A 17,180-nucleotide genomic window follows, 5' to 3' on the forward strand; every position below is an offset into this window, starting at 1 on the left:
CAAACACACCCCTGTTTCGAATTCTTTATAACCCACTTCATATTTCTAATGAGAACTTCTTTGCGCTTTGCTAGTCAACCCGTGAAGGTGCTGGTTATCTGCTCTTCGTCTCTGTGAACTTCCGTGACCACTTTGAGCAAACTCGTCAGTTTGCAACCTGTGAACTGCTCCCTGTTCTACGACAGAAACTACTCTGATCCCTGCATCTAACTGTTTGTTCGTCAAGGTAAGTCCATGTACCATAATCATTTTGCGTCCAATTTTTTAATTTATATCTATTTGCTAGTAGTCATCAAATTGCATCCATGTTTTCTTTTCGTTCACGACAGTACATGCAAGGAACTAGTCACATGTTCTGAGTTTAGTCAAACTACTTTTTCTATTTTTTGAAAGTTATTGAAATACTTATCCGCATGTGAATAACGTGTATAGTTCCAAGAACCAAAACGGACCTTGCATTGAACCTTTTATGTGTCATTGGTATTCATAGAGAATTGTTGATCTTTACTTTTCAGAACTTTCCATAATGCCTGCCTGTTCCATTGGCGGTTGCCCTTCGAAGACCCATAACAAATCTGAAGGTACTATAATGCATGTTTTCCCTAAGACAATAGATCAGATAAGAGAATGGGTCCGATATTGCGGATATCCAGCCTCTGAGATAGAAAGTAGAGTCCTAGAAGTCTTTGCGGACAAGAGGGGTGATCGATACCACATCTGCAGCAGGCACTTTAGCCCAGACATGTACTCCACATCATTGCTAATAAGGACGAAAACACCGCGAGCGAGGCGAAAATTGCTCTCAACCGCTATTCCCACTCTATTCGTCCACATCCCTCCACTGGTGAGTCAAGTTTACGTATTTATCTCTCGGCATTGCGGTAGTGTGTAGCATTAGCTAACAATAATTTCCCCATTTATGTATCCACTCAATATGAAGGCTGAAGATTCTCCATCCGTGTCGTTATTGCAGTCATCAGCCACTTCAAGCGCCTATCGGGTAATCTTACTTAGCTATTCTGACACTGACTTGTTTTAGGCATGTAAATCAATAGTTTTAATTGATCGTGTAATTATTTTACCTAATGGTACACCACAGTACTCGTCCTCTAGTCTTTGTTTTCAGTTATAATTATTGTTATCCAAAATAATGCAAGTACTGTCTTTCAGGGAGATGCTGAGGAGTCCAACGCATTGACGACAACCGTAGATGTCACTCAGATGCTCGAGGTACGTTTCCGGACAGTTCCATCGATGGAGATCATCAGATCTTGCATTCTTGTAGCGTGATTGTTACACACAATGTTTCTTTCGTTTTTAGCCATTGGTATGTCCTTCTGTCGTCGCCCTCCTATGTGTCTTCTTTTTTCAATATTGTGTTCATTACTAATGAAAGTCCTATGTTTCAGGGAGTCGATGGAGCATTAGTCCAAGAGGAAGGGGGAGCATGCAGTTACGGGTCGGCGCAACAGCTTGCAGAAGTGTGCACCGCAGTTACAGCGTCCCTTGATGTTCTTATGCATTTCGAGGTATGGATACTGACAGATCAATCATGCGAGATCAAATGACGTGATTACATCCGCTATACTTCCTTCTTTATTAACGCAAGTACTATGTTTCAGGGAGCTGACGGAGCTTCTTCAACAAGAACATCACCCCTAGTAGTTGATGCAGATCTCTGGGTGGTGACACTTCCAACGATGGAGCAAATCGAATCATATTTAGATATCCATTATTTATTTTAGACAACTGATCATTTGTGCAGGTCTATTTAGATGAGCCGTTGACGCCTGCAGAAAGTTTATGTTCTTTTAAACAAAATAGAAAACCATACTAATGCAATTACTGTGTTTCAGGGAGTTGCTGAAGCGTCATCTTCAATAATATCATCAATGGAAGTCTATGCGGAGCCCGAGGTATGGATCTTGACAGTTCAATCTAACTAGATCAACAATGCGTGAACTATTGTCGTTTGAATGTTCTACACAATGCGTTCATTCGTGTTTTGCTATTGAGATGTACGTATGGGTATTGGTCCCCAAGTACATTTTGTGTTTTCAATATTATTATACATACTAATGAAAGTTCTATGTTTCAGCGAGTCGATGGAGCCTCAGTGAGTGATGGATGTGCTTATCATGAAAGTATAGTACGTGAGCAAATAAAAATGCAAATCGCTGAATATTCTCTAAACATTTGATGTCAAATAAATGTACTTTACCACATTTACAATCTTGCGGTTTGATTTCAAAGTACAGTTTCATATTCCGAATTGTGGTGCGCTGTATTGTGAGCTGATCTGTGTTGATTTCCGGGGTCTGTGTGGAGTCGCGTAGAAGACGCCTGGGCGCGTTTGCCTACGCAGCTCAGTCACGTCACGGATAGAGGCAGGGAATATGAATGTTTTGATAAAGTCTGTTTCAGGGGCGGGGGATTTGATTTAGTGCCGCAAAGGCAGGTGAGCCAGGTCGATGCGGCGGAATGATAGGATTATCACAAAATGGAGGCTGATTTCGAGTGCGATAATGGGCGAAAAGTCGGGTAAGGTCCATAGGAAAGTTTCCTACGATCTACCGATTTATGCTTACAAACACATGGCCGAACCGTAGGGACAATAAAAAAAAAGTCCCGGAACTATCCTTTAACAAACATGTGTATTCAAAGCAACCACTGGTGGGCCTCGGGCTTGAACCCCTGTACCAGAGGTGAAGGCATGTAAAAATGCCAATCCAGTTTGTGGCAGCGCGGTTGACTATGATCCAGTTCTTGAAATAATAAATTAAGAAGTCAGGTAATTGAGCCAAAAGGTGGGGGTAGTATTTTCCAGAATGTTGAAGGCTGGGAAAAAAAAAAAAAACATATGGCCCAAACGAAAAAAGGAAATGTATATTTCTAATGACCATGTAACTAAAATTGACAGGTTACAAAAATGGGCCTCATTATGAGTGCGGCAGTGCAGGTAAAAGCGGTGGTACTGTGAGGGTAATTTCGCTACTGCCCTTTGCTGCCTCATTATCGCACCGCCGTACTACAGGTTTGGCAGGAAGGTGGAAGATTTACCTCCAGCAAAAAGCTCAAGATCCAATGGCATGAAATGAGACGATGTGCAACAGGTACACATATGATTAATGGTTAAAAGTACAAACGAATATAAAAGAAATCTTCCTGTCACTTTTTCACTGGTTTCCGATACACAAGGGCATGTCTGTCTGTAAACAGGAGTGATGGCGGGTAATCCGATTCCAGACACTGACATTATTTGACATCTTAAACCCCTGATACAGAAGGTTAGGCTGTTGTCCGATGTATTAACTGTGGGATTTCTGGCATTTAACATGGCAATTGCACTACCTATGAGTGTTTTGGTGCAAGTTAGTAGAGCATTACGACAGACACAAGAGCGGGAATTGGACAAAATGAAAAGCATGGGCATAATAGGACTTCCTTCGCAAGAGGTGACAAAGATCCAGGAATCGGTGATAAGAAGCCCCAATCCATAATATGTGCCAAACCCTAGACTATTAGAGGGAGGACCATCGAGCACACATATTCTTTACCCATAGGTCTCGGCATCTTTTTTGTTAGCCTTTTATAAAGAAGACGGATCAGGCTTTACTCCTCTGACAAATCGCCTAAATTAAGGGTCTAAGACCTGTGGCTTTTCAAATGTTCTAGACAACAACTCCCATGCTTCCTCACTCATGACAATGCAGGTGAGCACTGATGGCAGTCCAAGTCCAACACATTTGGAGAACCAAAGGTTGCAGACCCCATAACCTACATTGTAGGGTGGAAGATTGCTTGCTCCTGGCGCCCGCACCCCCATATGACGTATTTTCGAATTTAGCTAGTGTCTATGAATTGCATTTAGAATATAGTAAATGGAATAATTTGCTCCAGAATGACCCGCTTATTCTGGCAAAATGATATTGTAGTCTCAGCTTTCAAGTCTGTAACTAGGGACAGCGCTAGTTTATACTAGGCCCAATTTTAATTTTAATTATTTATTTTCCAATAGAAATCTTGAGATTGATCATTAGCAACCTGGGCGGGAGCATTGGCCAATCAGGAGGCTCGGAAGGCGGGCAGTACTGTATGGTACAAGCCCGCATTCTGAGCTGCTTGGACAGCCAGTGCCCACTTCCCTTCCTTTCTCTGCTCCCCCTTCACCAATTAGCACCTGTGTAGGTTCCTACACGGGTGCAAATGTTGTCTTTTTTTTTTAAGTAAAAAAAAGAAACATACATTTGTTGTACGGCCCGGCCCAGCGCAGTGCTGCTGTCAGTGAAATCCCTTTTCCATGTTGATGATATCACAGCCATGAACATGAAAAACGGACTTCACTAACAGCAGAACTGCGCAGCGCTGAGCAGCAAAACAAATGTAAGTTTATTTTTTTTAAACACCATTAGCACATGTGTCGGGAACTACACGGGTGCTAATGGCGATATTAAACGTGGTGGCGGGCTGACCCTGTCGGTATCGGCACCACCACCCTCGTTAAGGGACCCTCATTTTGATCAGGGCACCTTAACTTGGGCGACGGCCGTCACCGACAGGGTTGGCCCACCACCTCGCTTAATATGGCCTAAGTAACATTCTGATACATTACCAATGTGCTTGCATGGGAAGGATCAACACATTGGACCAGTAGTTCAGACTACATATGATTAACATCATGTATGCAATTTCAAGAAAAGCAGCTTGTTTTTTATGTGACATAAAGGTTGTATTTGACTTCTGAATTTCAGGGTGATATTGTCTGTGTCCACTTTGGTCCACTAGGTGGTCTGACCAATCCTATATCATTTACTGCAGGAGGTAGAGTTGTGTTCCGGCCTCAATGCTCTTGACTTATTCACCAAAAATGCAAGTGACCAATTTACAAGGCATTGTTGTCTAAATGTGTTATAGAGTATATTGTATAGTCAAGGTTCGGCATTTTCCGTGTTGGTAGTTGGTACAGGGTGGTCAGGCTTTGGAAGGGAGATGTGTCGAGGCGGGGTGTGAAAGGCGAGGGAGAGGGTTACCGAGTGATGTTGAGGAGGGCAGTGTATAATGGGTAAGCTGGTGAGTGTGAGTGACTGTGGAGGTGGGGAGAGGGCGATGATGGAGCTCAGTTGTGGGCATGGTGGTGGTGGGGTGTAGGAATGGTGTCACAGAAAAGTGTGCTTACTCTGGCTAGGAGGGGTATGGCGGTGCTCACTTTTAATAATCACTATGGCCGGCGAACTACTGCTCCCGCTATGGAAATGTAGCGTATGCAGTCAGTCACTGCTGCCGCCTTTGGAGCTGAATTATGAGGGCATTTGGATACGCGCTCTCTGGTGTCGGAGGAAAACGATATATGTAAGCGTCTCCTTAACCTCCTGAACAGCGCACCCAAACTGACAATTAAAATGGAGTTGGGCTGGTTCAGGATTCAGTATCTGATAAGACTGAGACCACTGCGATACTGGTTAAAATGATGTACCACCACTGAACTTGTAGTCTTCCAGGAGGGATTGTGCGATTTATTATTGCAGCAAGTTATATCACGTCATCCATGGTTTCACTTATCAAGAATATGGCTTCAATCTCCCATTATTATCAAGTGATCCAGTTCAGTTGGGGCCAAACTATAAAAATAATATTGGGATGGAGACATATGATGAATGGTATTTCACTGACGTATGTAAACAGTCGGCAGGAAAAAAGGTGTCTCCATTTTTAGAGTTTAAAAGCGTTTTTATAATGGAACTGTATCTGGATATCCCAAGTAAAAGGTTGGAGAAGACGCTAATGATTAAATTCAGATTAGGTATCCTTCCCGTTCATCAATTTACTTCTCGATGGAGTAAGTATAGTGCAGATAAATGTATATTCTGTACCACCGAGGTGGAGGATGATAGATCCAGGTCCAACTTAGGTCCTTCTTTTCATCTATCGCCCTTTCTACCTGTGGTGTTCCCCAGGGCGTCTAACCTCTCACCCTGGCTTTTCAACCAATACCTGGCAACTCTCGCCCACCGCATTGCCATTTTCTGCTCCAATTTTCAGTGCTATGCTGGTGACACTCGACTCATTTTCAGGCTTCCCTCAGCCACCTCCTTTCCTTCTCTCATCTCTGACTGCCTATCTGCCATTCAGGATTGGTGTGCCACCAACGATCTCTGCCTGAATACCAGCAACACGGAGATCCGCCTTATCGGCACACCTTCACCCTCCTTTCCTGTCACTCTCTGGCTGGCCTCCCTTTGTCCTCCTCCTACCCCCACCTGCGGGGCTAAGAACCTCAGGGTCATCTTTGACTCAACACTCTCCTTCTCTGCCCACATCTCTGACGTCTCTAAAAAGTCAAACTTCCTGCTGCACCTCCTCACAGGTACTCTACCTTTCGTCTCCTTCCCCCAGAAGCTCACTGTCTCTCGAGCCCTGGTTCTCACTAGGTTGGATTATTGCAACAGCCTCTTTATAAATCTACCTGCTTGTACTCTCCACCCTTTGCAACTTATCCAGAACAGGACTGCGAGACATATCTCTCCAGCCCTGAATTCACTCCACTGGCTCCCGGTCGCTGCAAGGATTACATTCAAAACCCTTTGCATTGTCCACAAGCCTTCTGGGGCATGGGTCCAAAATACCTTCAGCTCTCTCTCTGTAAATACCTTCCCTCCCAAGCTCTTCACTCCTCCACCTCTAACTCCCTCAGGGTCAGTCGTTTTTCAAAGAAACGAGCTGGGGGTTGATCGCTGTCTTCGACTGGGGCCTCCCTCTGGAACAGCCTACCTGCCAATTTGAAACTTGTGGAGAACCATCTCCGTTTCCGGAAGCACCTCAAGACCTTGCTCTTGCTTTTGCCTTCTCACCTCCCCTCCCCTGTTGATCTGTTCTGTCTCAGCATCGTGCACCTGGTCTCCCTCTGACTTTAGGGCCCAAGTACCTGCTCACCCTGCCACCTATCCGCACTGCCTCCTGGCAATCCCATGCACTGGGGTCTGTATCTGTAACTCTACCGTCCCCCCCTTTTTTCTGCACTTATCAGACACCCCCTGTCTGTTGCCTTATTCCTAGCACTTGCCACTTGCTGGCTGCACTATCGATGTTTGTTGCTTTTTATTATTTATTTAATCATGGTTTTTTTTTGTATTTTTGCTCAGCACTTTCCACTTCTCCCTCCCCTGCACTTTCCCCTTTCCCTGTCCCATGCACTTGCGCATTCTCAATGTCACTGGGCTAGTAAGATCGTTGTTTGTTCTCCCTTGTTCCCCTCCCTTGCCTCGTCGCGCTCTGAAACAATTGTGTACGAGCGCAAATCAAATACAATATCAATATCAATTGACATTTTTTGTGCATTTGCCCTCTGTGCATTTCTCTATGGAGACACTTTTTAAACCGTTATTTCGCTTGTGGCAAACGGGATCTGCCATTGAAGGTTATAAATTGCTGAAAACGACAGATAAAAATTGTGTAGTTGGAATAATGAAGTACCAGGGGACAGATTGGGTGCTGCGGATGAAATGTTAAAATTATTCTGTATGATTTTAATTTGAATATGCGTTGTGCTTTTTTATATTTTTATCTGTATCTGTTTTATGCTTGTACTTTTAGTGGCTTTTTGCTAAAATAAAATCAATATTAAGTTGTTTAGCTTGTTGCAAACGAGATCACTGTACCCAGTGATTTCATCGCTGAAAAAAATATCGAGGGGCACTCAATATTTTTTTTAACCCACTTTCCACCACTTTCTGAAGCTGGAGTTTGATAATAGAATAGCACCAGCCCTAAAATATGTTGGGAAGGGTTTTTAGTGGGTTAAAACAAATATCGAGTACCCATCGATGTTTTTTCCCATCAATGAAATCACATATAACCGTGATCTGCCCTTGAAACGTATAGGTTGCTGAAAACAACGATGGATGAAAATTGTTTAGTTGGGATAATGAAGGACCAGTGAGCAGCTTGGGTGCTGCGGGCAACATTTTAAAATTATTGAGTATGGTTTTCATTTGAATACTGTTTTTTATATTTTTATCTTTATCTGTTTTATGCGCTTACCTTTTATGGCTTTTTGCTGAAATACAAAAAAACTTTAAAAAAAAATATATTATTATTATTATGGTTTTTATTGAGAAAGGACCTGGCTTTGAGAAGCAACAGAGCGCTTTACAGAGGTGTACACCAATACAGATACACAACATAGCACTTTACAAAGGTATACAACAGTACAGGTGCATAACGGAGTAATTTTCAAAGGTAACAACAGAACAGATATACAGCAGTGTTTAGGATGCATAGGGGCACAGAGGAAGGGTCCAGCTGTACAGGGTGGTTAGGAGGAGAGGGGTAGACGGTGTCTAGCAAGTCAACAGGCGCAGAGCCGGCGTGATGGCCTAAGTGTTAAGAAGGAGAGACTCCTTGAAGAGGTGGATATGGAGTTATTTTCTGAATCGTAGGAGCGTGGGGGTGGCGATTCTGATGGGGAGGAGGTTCCGTAGTCTTGGGGGTAGGCAGAGAAGGCTTGTTTTCTGGCCTTTCCTTATTTCAATGGTGAATTTCAAGTCTGCATGTGTCCTGGCTTCTGGTGGTGCTCTGTCCACCGCAGATGCTACGTTTCATACTTGATGGAGTTATGGGTGCTGGTGGAGGCGTGGAGAAGATAATGGGACCAGACATGACATGGTGTGGAAGTGAACGTAGAGTGGAGGTGGCACAGATGTGGTGGTGAGAGCGAGAGACTGGTGTAGTTACTGCCCACAGTGTTGGAAATAATCGGTGCAGAATCATGGAGGGATTGCAGTGGTGAAAGGGCGTTACAACTGTTCAACAGCTGGGCAGTCAGTCTATCCCATGCCATGTTTTTGCAAGTCAGCAGTTCTAACTGTCCGACTGAACTGGCCTCACGATAACTGTTAGCAGGGTTTGAAGAATCGTGTTGGAAGAGACACTACACATACATATAGGCAAATCTAGGTGCCTGGCCAAGGAGCAAAGCAGACCTCCAAATGATATCTTCCAGTTTTGCCAACTCTTTTGAGGACATGGTATTTAATAATAATGACTATACTTATGAAGCATTCTTCATGATGTTTACTGGGCATCCTCCCTTTACTTCACCTAAAAAACATCTTCCATGCTGACCTCTTCTACATTCTCTTCATCAGACATTTACTTCTTCGTGTACTTACTGCTTACCTTTAGTTCGCCTTCATCTGCACATTGTCAAGGTGGCAATGGATATGGTAAAGTTGGCTGTAAGGTTAAGGTTGGGGTCAAGGAGGGGTTACAGAAAGAATATGGGTTAGAAAAGAGGAGGGTGCAAGGGGTGTCCCCTGTAATGACAAAGTGAATGCTAGAGGAAATGTATTTTTATGTATTATTTAATTTTTATATAGCGCCACACGACCACAGGCCTCAGAGCGCATACAAAAGATCAAACAAGACAAACAGGACAAAGCAAAGAGAATGAAATCTAGGGGCCATCAGCAGTCGGTAACGTCAGCGGTATAGTGTTCATAATTCTGGTCCTAACGTCCGTCAGTCAAAGCTGAAACATGAGTCAAAACTGGAAAGGTGGGTCTTCAGGGCTCGTTTCAACTGGAGTAGTTGCGGGATTGTCCTGAGGCCAACAGGTAAGGAGTTCCAGGCACTTGGGGCCACAGTATGAAATGTCTGTATGCATAAGGGTTTTTGGGCGCTTTTGAAAGGAAGCCAGTGGAGTGCCCTCCTAGAAGGGGCGACATGCTCTCTTCTTTTTAAGCCACACATCGCTCTGATGGCGCCATTCTTAATGGTTTGAAGCTTTTGCAGGCTGGAGATGGAAACACCTGTGAAAAGACAATTGTAGCAGTCAAATCTCGCATTAACAAGGGCACAGGTAATAACAAGCCTGTTCTTTTTTCAATAGATATGGCCTGATTTGCCATAAACGTTTAAGATTGTAAGAGCACGAGGATCTTAAATAGCTCAAATGCCTCTGCATAGTCATCTGGGAGTCGAGGTAGACGCCTAATGTTTTACCATGCTCCGCCACAGGAATGAGACAGTTACCGATCAGGGTTTGCTTATACATCGATCAAGTTTTTGTAAATGAGGGCCTAAACCAAAAATCAAACGCTCATTTTATCGGTCTTTGAGGGACAGAGAGTTGGCTGCCATCCAAGCTTGAATGAAAGAATAAATATAGTTGATGGTCCCAGTATCAGTAACATGGTCACCTGTAAGCTGTAATAAACACAATGGGGAACTGGGAGTGGGTGTCATACCCTGTACATTATCCCAAACATGTTTTCACACAACAACTGTCCAGGTTATTAAGTCAAATTATTATTTTTCATCATATATTTTCATTTAATCTAAATGGCCCTCCAACCATACTACCTGAGCCCTCAAGTTGGTTGCTGCCCCTAGGAGCCAGTGGTGTACCTCCTATCTAGGGCGACGGGACACAGAGAGCCTGGCCCTATTGCTCAAATACATTTAAAAAGAACCAAGAGACACTTTGCGATGTGTCCAGTGTACTGAGTTCTAGCAAGGACTTCCATTGCTTTAATTGTCCTGCTTTCTTGAACTGCAATTGTTTAAAAACAACATTTACTTATAAAAATGCGGAGTAAACTAGCACACTTATTTTTTATAAAATGGAGTATCTCATTATAACTTGGAAATTCCTAAATGGTATTGGCCGACCGGTTTCAGTGGCTCATTTTGGTGTGACCATTTTCTTCAGGACCTCGGATGCTTCATTTATTGTCGAGCATCTGCTTGTGGATTGCTTAGATAATAGGCAAGGGCTGTCTCTGCACCTGTGGAGGAATGGGAAGTGTATATTTACTAATGGCATCCAACTTCTTATGTCTGCTAATTTTAATTCAATCCCCATGATTTCTGTGTTTACCCAAAATTTTGGCACAGACAGCGCCAAATCCAGGAGCAGGGTGGCCTCTATGTTTGTGGTGTGAATAATCCCTGGACACAATCAAAAAAAGTACTATGTCAGGATTTACAATAGGCCAGTTAAAAGGCTTATTTCTTTCATGTAGCGTTGTTTACGCAGGGCCACACTCTATCCACAGACCAAGGTTCCACACCCAGTGATAGAAACTCATTATTATTATTTCAGAGTTATCATCCCAGAAGCCTACGAGAAAACATACAATTTGGGCAATATGTACGTTACCAGAGGAACTGTACTGCCCTATAGGACTATGACCAACAGTCTACTGATTTTGCAAAAAAATTGAGAAACCAGGGATGCCTGAAAAAAACTGTTTGCCATGCTAAAAAGAGGGCCAGGCATATCCCCAGAGATATCACTCTAGAGCAGCATGGGAGAAGAGAGACTAACCAAAACAATATCCCAGCAGTCTTCAGCTACTATCCTCTTGTCAACCAACTACAAAAAGACGTGATCAAACTCTGGCCCATACTCAACATGGGCTTACTGAACATCTGGCCCCCTAGGTTGGCAATAAAACAGAGGCGAAACCTCAGAGATTCTCTTGTACACACTTACAAAGAAATAGAAGACACAACCCCCAATACCCTATGGAATCACTCCAGTTCCACTGGACATGGCTTATAGTCCTGGGAGGATAGCTCAGTGGCAACGTGCTTGCCTTGGAAGCAAGACGACACGAAGCAACACAGGTTCGGTCCCACGGTCTGCGCTTAGAAACCTCTGGGTATTTAAGTGCGTTATAAATATGCAACTAAGACAACAACAACAAAATTCTGTAACAGCGCCTCCTCGATGCCCCAGGGCTGTGTGAGCGTTTTAAAAATGCAAATAAATAAAATAGTGTGCCCCCACATACAGAGAAGTACATCCATTGATGTAGGCTGGCACTACACATGGCATCAGTAGTACTTCACGAACTATAACAGTAACATAATCTAGATCATTATGTGCCTGTGCAGTCTTAGATATGTGGGGATGACAACTCGACCAGTGAAAATTTGCATCTGCGAACATCGCTCTTGCATTAGAACCAAAAAGACTACTGCACCCATGGTGGAGCATTTTGTACAGAAGGCACATGGCCACTTAGATTTTACCTGGACAATCCTAGAGAAAATGGTGGTCCCCCAAAGAGGAGGCTTATTATTCAAAAGAGAACAACTCTGGATTTATCATTTACACACAGACATAAGAGGTCTGAATGAACATACTAGTTGGCAAGCGCTGGACACAAAGCAGGCCACTTTGGGCCCCAGACATTTCTATGAAAGAAGGTTACGCCACATTCGGAGTGTATTATGAAGAGCCAATTGACACCTCTGACAATCTGTGGTACCATTAGCCCTGTATACATGCCATACCCCCTAGTGCTAGTACCATTCTCCACCAGGCCTCACAATGTATACATCTACTGTGGGCGTTCCCGTGGTGACCAGAGAGTAGTGATCACCAAATGGGGATTGTGAACACACACATCTCTGAGGGCACTTAGTGTTTTGGCACACTGCTGCCACTTGCAGACATTTCATAAAGACAGGACCTGCATACACAAGAGTGCAGGATCTAAGTTTCCTTTTGTTTCTGGGCAATATTAAATGATGGTGAGTGTACAAGTGACTTATATTTACATTGGGGGACGTGAGTACTGACTCGCAGCCATCTATGCGATTGTTTACTGGAGGCCGGGAGTGATTGCCATAGGAATGGAACTCTCCATTCGTGCAACCACCCCACAACCTTTGCGGCACATGGATGAGGATCTCAAAACGATACATGGTAAACAATATGCCCCCTGAGATCATCAAATTTTGCAAAACTAAATCATTTGTATACCTGTTACTTTTGTGACAAAGCTGTAGTGGGCGCGCAATCCGACCACATAATACCTGAAGTTAAACACATTAGGACCAGCTTAGTTCTAAACATCAGATTAGATCAAGCAGTGAAATACAGTCCTCGACAAACTATATTGGAGACAACACTCCAAAATGGCCTCCCGATTAGAGAAAGGGAGTAGTGGCTCTAGCGCGCATGCTCGCATCACAGAGCAAGGCTTTGCCATCTCATTTAGTGAGATCGGGAATATGCAACCACTGTCTTTCAGCCACAAGGTGCAGACCCGCTATCGCACTGAATTGGATCACGAAAGCAATCAGGTAAAAGAGAACAGGAGGGATTGGTCAACAGTAGGCAGAAGATAATGCGATAATGCTGCTGGCTGTGGAACCTTGCCCTGTGGATAGCATGTGACACCCTGTGAAAAGAAATCTACATGAAAGAAATAAGCCTTCTAACCCTCCAGTTATACATTCTGACAAAGTACTTTTTTTGATTGTGTCCTGGGATTATTCACACCACGAACATAGAGGCCACACTGCTCCTGGATTGGCCACTGTCTGTGCCAACATTTTGGGTAAACACAGCAATCTTGGGGATTGAATTAAAATTAGCAGACATAAGAAGTCAGATGCATTAGTAAATATACACATGCTGTCCTCATTTGCTGTTCCTCACAGGTGCAGAGACAGCCCTTGCCTATTATCTAAGCAATCCACAAGCAGATGTGCTGATGCTCGACAATAAATGAAGCATCCGAGGTCCTGAAGAAAATGGTCACACCAAAATGAGCCACTGAAACCGGTCGGCCAATACCATTTAGGGATTTCCGAGTTATAATGAGATACTCCATTTTATAAAAAATATGTGTGCTAGTTTAGTCCACATTTTTATAAGTAAATGTTGTTTTTAAACCATTGCAGTTCAAGAAAGCAGGACAATTAAAGCAATGAAAGTCCTTGCTAGAACTCAGTACACTGGACACATCGCAAAGTGTCTCTTGGTTCTCTTTAGACGTATTTGATCAATAGGGTCAGCCTCTCTCTGTCCCCTCACCCTAGATAGGTGGCACGCCACTGGCACCTAGGGGCAGAAACCAACTTGAGGGCTCAGGTAGTATTGTTGGAGGGCAATTTAGATTAAATGAAAACATATGATCTCATCCAGGAGATCAAAGAGTTGGTGTGGGTAGATGTTATTAAGTGTCGATGACAGCCATGAGCCCTGCAGGATATCACACGGTAATAGGACAGGATTCGCCATGTTGTCATCAGCAAAGACCCTGGCAGTATGATCACTCAGAAATGAGTCAACCCAAGCGGCTGCTTCCTGGTAGAAATTAGCTGCCCCCAGAAGCCTATTGATAAGTATTGTATGATCATCCAGGTCAAAGGCTGCTGAGAGATCCAACAACATAAGAAGAGATGTGTTACCACTTTCTATAATTCTAGAATTGCTGGATTTTAGATCAAGCCGAGTGGTCTCAGTGCAATGCTTGGCATGAAACCCTGATTGACATTGACCCAGAAGGATATTTATCTTGAGGAATTCCTGGACTTGAATATATGCATAACGGACTATGATCTTCAGAAGAAATGGAACATTAGTTATTGGGCGAGAGTTATTCCCCACTGCAGGGTCCAACGACTCTTTTTTTAAAGAGCGGAATAATCCAAGATTCCTTCAATGTAGCATGGATGGTATCTGCTAAAAATGAAGCATTAACCAGCTTAGCGATTAAAGGAAGTAGGACGCCTAGAGATTCTTTAGCAATATTTGCATGGGGCAGATATCTCCCTTGCAGGATGAAGGCTTCATGCTTTAATGATGTTATAAACTTCAGTTTCCGACACCTGCTTGAAGATGAAACTAGGAAAGGCAGAAAAAGTAAAGGTTTGAAGAGGTAAATGTGACAAAGTGAATGTATGGCACATTTAATGTATAAGAAGTAAAGACATAGGGCCTGATTCATTGCATTTTTAGCATGGTACAGAGTGAATTTTCACTGGTGCAAAGTGACTTTGCACTGCCAACAAGCACCCTTGTTGACTTAGGTATACCAGAGGAACTGGGGTTCACACTACTAACTCAGTATTCACTCACCAAGGGCCCCAACAAATCCTCCTCCAGTACACAGACAGAGGACTCAGTCCAGGGCAAGTTAGAACTGTTGTTTATTGCACACACAGACATGGATCATACAGTCACTCAGAATCTCCCAAAGTCACAGCTTCTGAGCCTATGCCGGCCATTTTGTTCATTTACCACGTCACAACATGGGGCTCTTCTCCAAAAACCTACGAAGATACGGATTGGGTAGTTGGGTTGGTAGTGCCTATACACGGCACCTATAAAGATTAGTCTATTGGCGCTCACATGCAGGTGACTTGCCTGACCCTTCCTCATAAAACTATCTATTACATTGTTGCAGGGTCGCAGGATTACCATCTCCCCATGCCTGGGACCCAGCTCTGTTCTCAGCACTCAGTGCACCTTCTCAAGGTGATGAGAAATACTATGGGCCTCATTACGACCCTGGCAGTAGCCGTGTCCTTATTAAGGGCACGGCTGCCGCTGCTAATTATTTTTTACCGGAGCCCAGAAAAGGGCAATAACTGGGTCATGCCGTCCTTGGCGGACCCGGTAATTGCCCTTTTCTGGGCTCCGGTAAAAATTAATCCCCATTCCCATTTGAGCCCCATAGGGCTCAATGGGAATGGGGAGGATGCTAACAACGGGCCCGTTAATGACGGGCCTGTTGTTAGTATCCTGGTTTGCTAGCGGGTCCCGCTAAGGACGCCTGGTCTGACCAGGCGTTCCTTAGCGGGACCCGCTGCAGACCTCGTAATAGGACGGCCTGAAATGACCGGTGCCGGTCCCTTACTGGCACCATTAATTCCGTGGCCGCCTGGGTCGTAATGAGGCCCTATGTGTTTCTAGTGTAGCTGTTAGTATTACCACTTTTTGCTATGACGGTACCTGAAGGGTTGCAACATTGCTAAAGACTCCATGTTTTACTTCGTGTCTGTGTCGCTGGGAACGGCTCATCTTCCCATCGCGGGTGAATGACAATTGTCGGGTTAGTCCGAACAACGTGGTTGAGGACCACGAAATCGAGCTCTCTGGTCTGCAATTTGTGAGGATTTATGCTAGTATTTTGCAGGTTGCTTCTTGTCTCTGAACTTGGGAATGTGCTGCTCGCCTCTGACCTTGGCTTTGAGCCCCGGCTTGGTGCTTCGTACAGCCTGATTCTGCTTTTCTCTGTCTCTCGATTCGAGGCTCATTGCCTCATGTTACCTCACTACAGTTGTATTATGATTTCTATAATTCTATACTGCGCTACATTTCTTATAGCTTAGTAGTATAGTTGTCCTTCCAGGTTCCTTATACAATCCTGTAGTTCCATATGGTGAGATGGAATAAGCATCTGCAAACTTGCTCTGAGTCTCTTCTTCTGGTCTTGCGTTCTGCGTTTCTGCGTTTGGCTAATGAAGAAATAATAAAGGCTTTTAACAGTATGTATGTGTATCTGTCCTCTATCTACAGAACTGTGTAAAAATGTTCTTCGTGTGTGCACGTGTGTCCGTGTAACTTTGTGCATGGGTGAGCGTTTGCTTCATGACTAACATTGCTCTGTCGTGGTGTCACTAATGACGTCGGCATAATGGATTTCCGTTATTAGTCAATCTGATGCATCGAGGCATTGGGACCCATGATAAGTCTTGTGGCACCTGTATCCATAAAGACGTTGACTGGATATGGTTGAATAGTTGTCTTAGTGAATATCAGTCTGTATATGTGGATGTCACTGGCCCTCCTGGGGGGCTGTCCAAACAGTGAGTTGCATCTTGCATTCTTGACTCTTCGGGCCGTCATGTTCTTGGGGGTGAGGAGGGGCATTCCATGGACCCTCTCTTCACCCTGATTTATAGAGCGGTGCAAAGTGTATTTTTGCAGTGCAAAGTCCCTTTTCACTGCAAAAGTACTCTTTGCATCACGCATTTGGCCCATTTAGCGTTATGCAGAGTACCTTTGCAGTGCAAAGTGACTATGCACTGCAAAAGTACAGTTTGCACTACTCTGTGAATCGAGGGGCTTGTTGGCAGCGCAAAGTCACTTTGCACCAGTTCAAAGTCACTTTGCACCGTGCAAAAAATTGCATGAACAGGCCCTTACTGTCTTTAGGCATTAATACTAAGTGTTATTATTACTCAACTTAATGGTACTTGTTTTCTTGACCTGTAAAGGATGAGTGGCTGAGTGAACCCAGCAGCATTTGGGACTGTGACCTTCAAGCTGCACACCGATCTCTCCTGCGAGCGCATTAGTCCTCTGAGCTACATGAGCAGCTTTCATGATTACATTCTCTCCGTTGGTGAACATTCCATGTAATCCGGCTTCTCCC

This window comes from Ambystoma mexicanum, chromosome 14 (genome assembly GCF_040938575.1).
Source record: "Ambystoma mexicanum isolate Mex_15411 chromosome 14, UKY_AmexF1_1, whole genome shotgun sequence".
Classification (NCBI taxonomy): Eukaryota; Metazoa; Chordata; class Amphibia; order Caudata; family Ambystomatidae; genus Ambystoma; species Ambystoma mexicanum.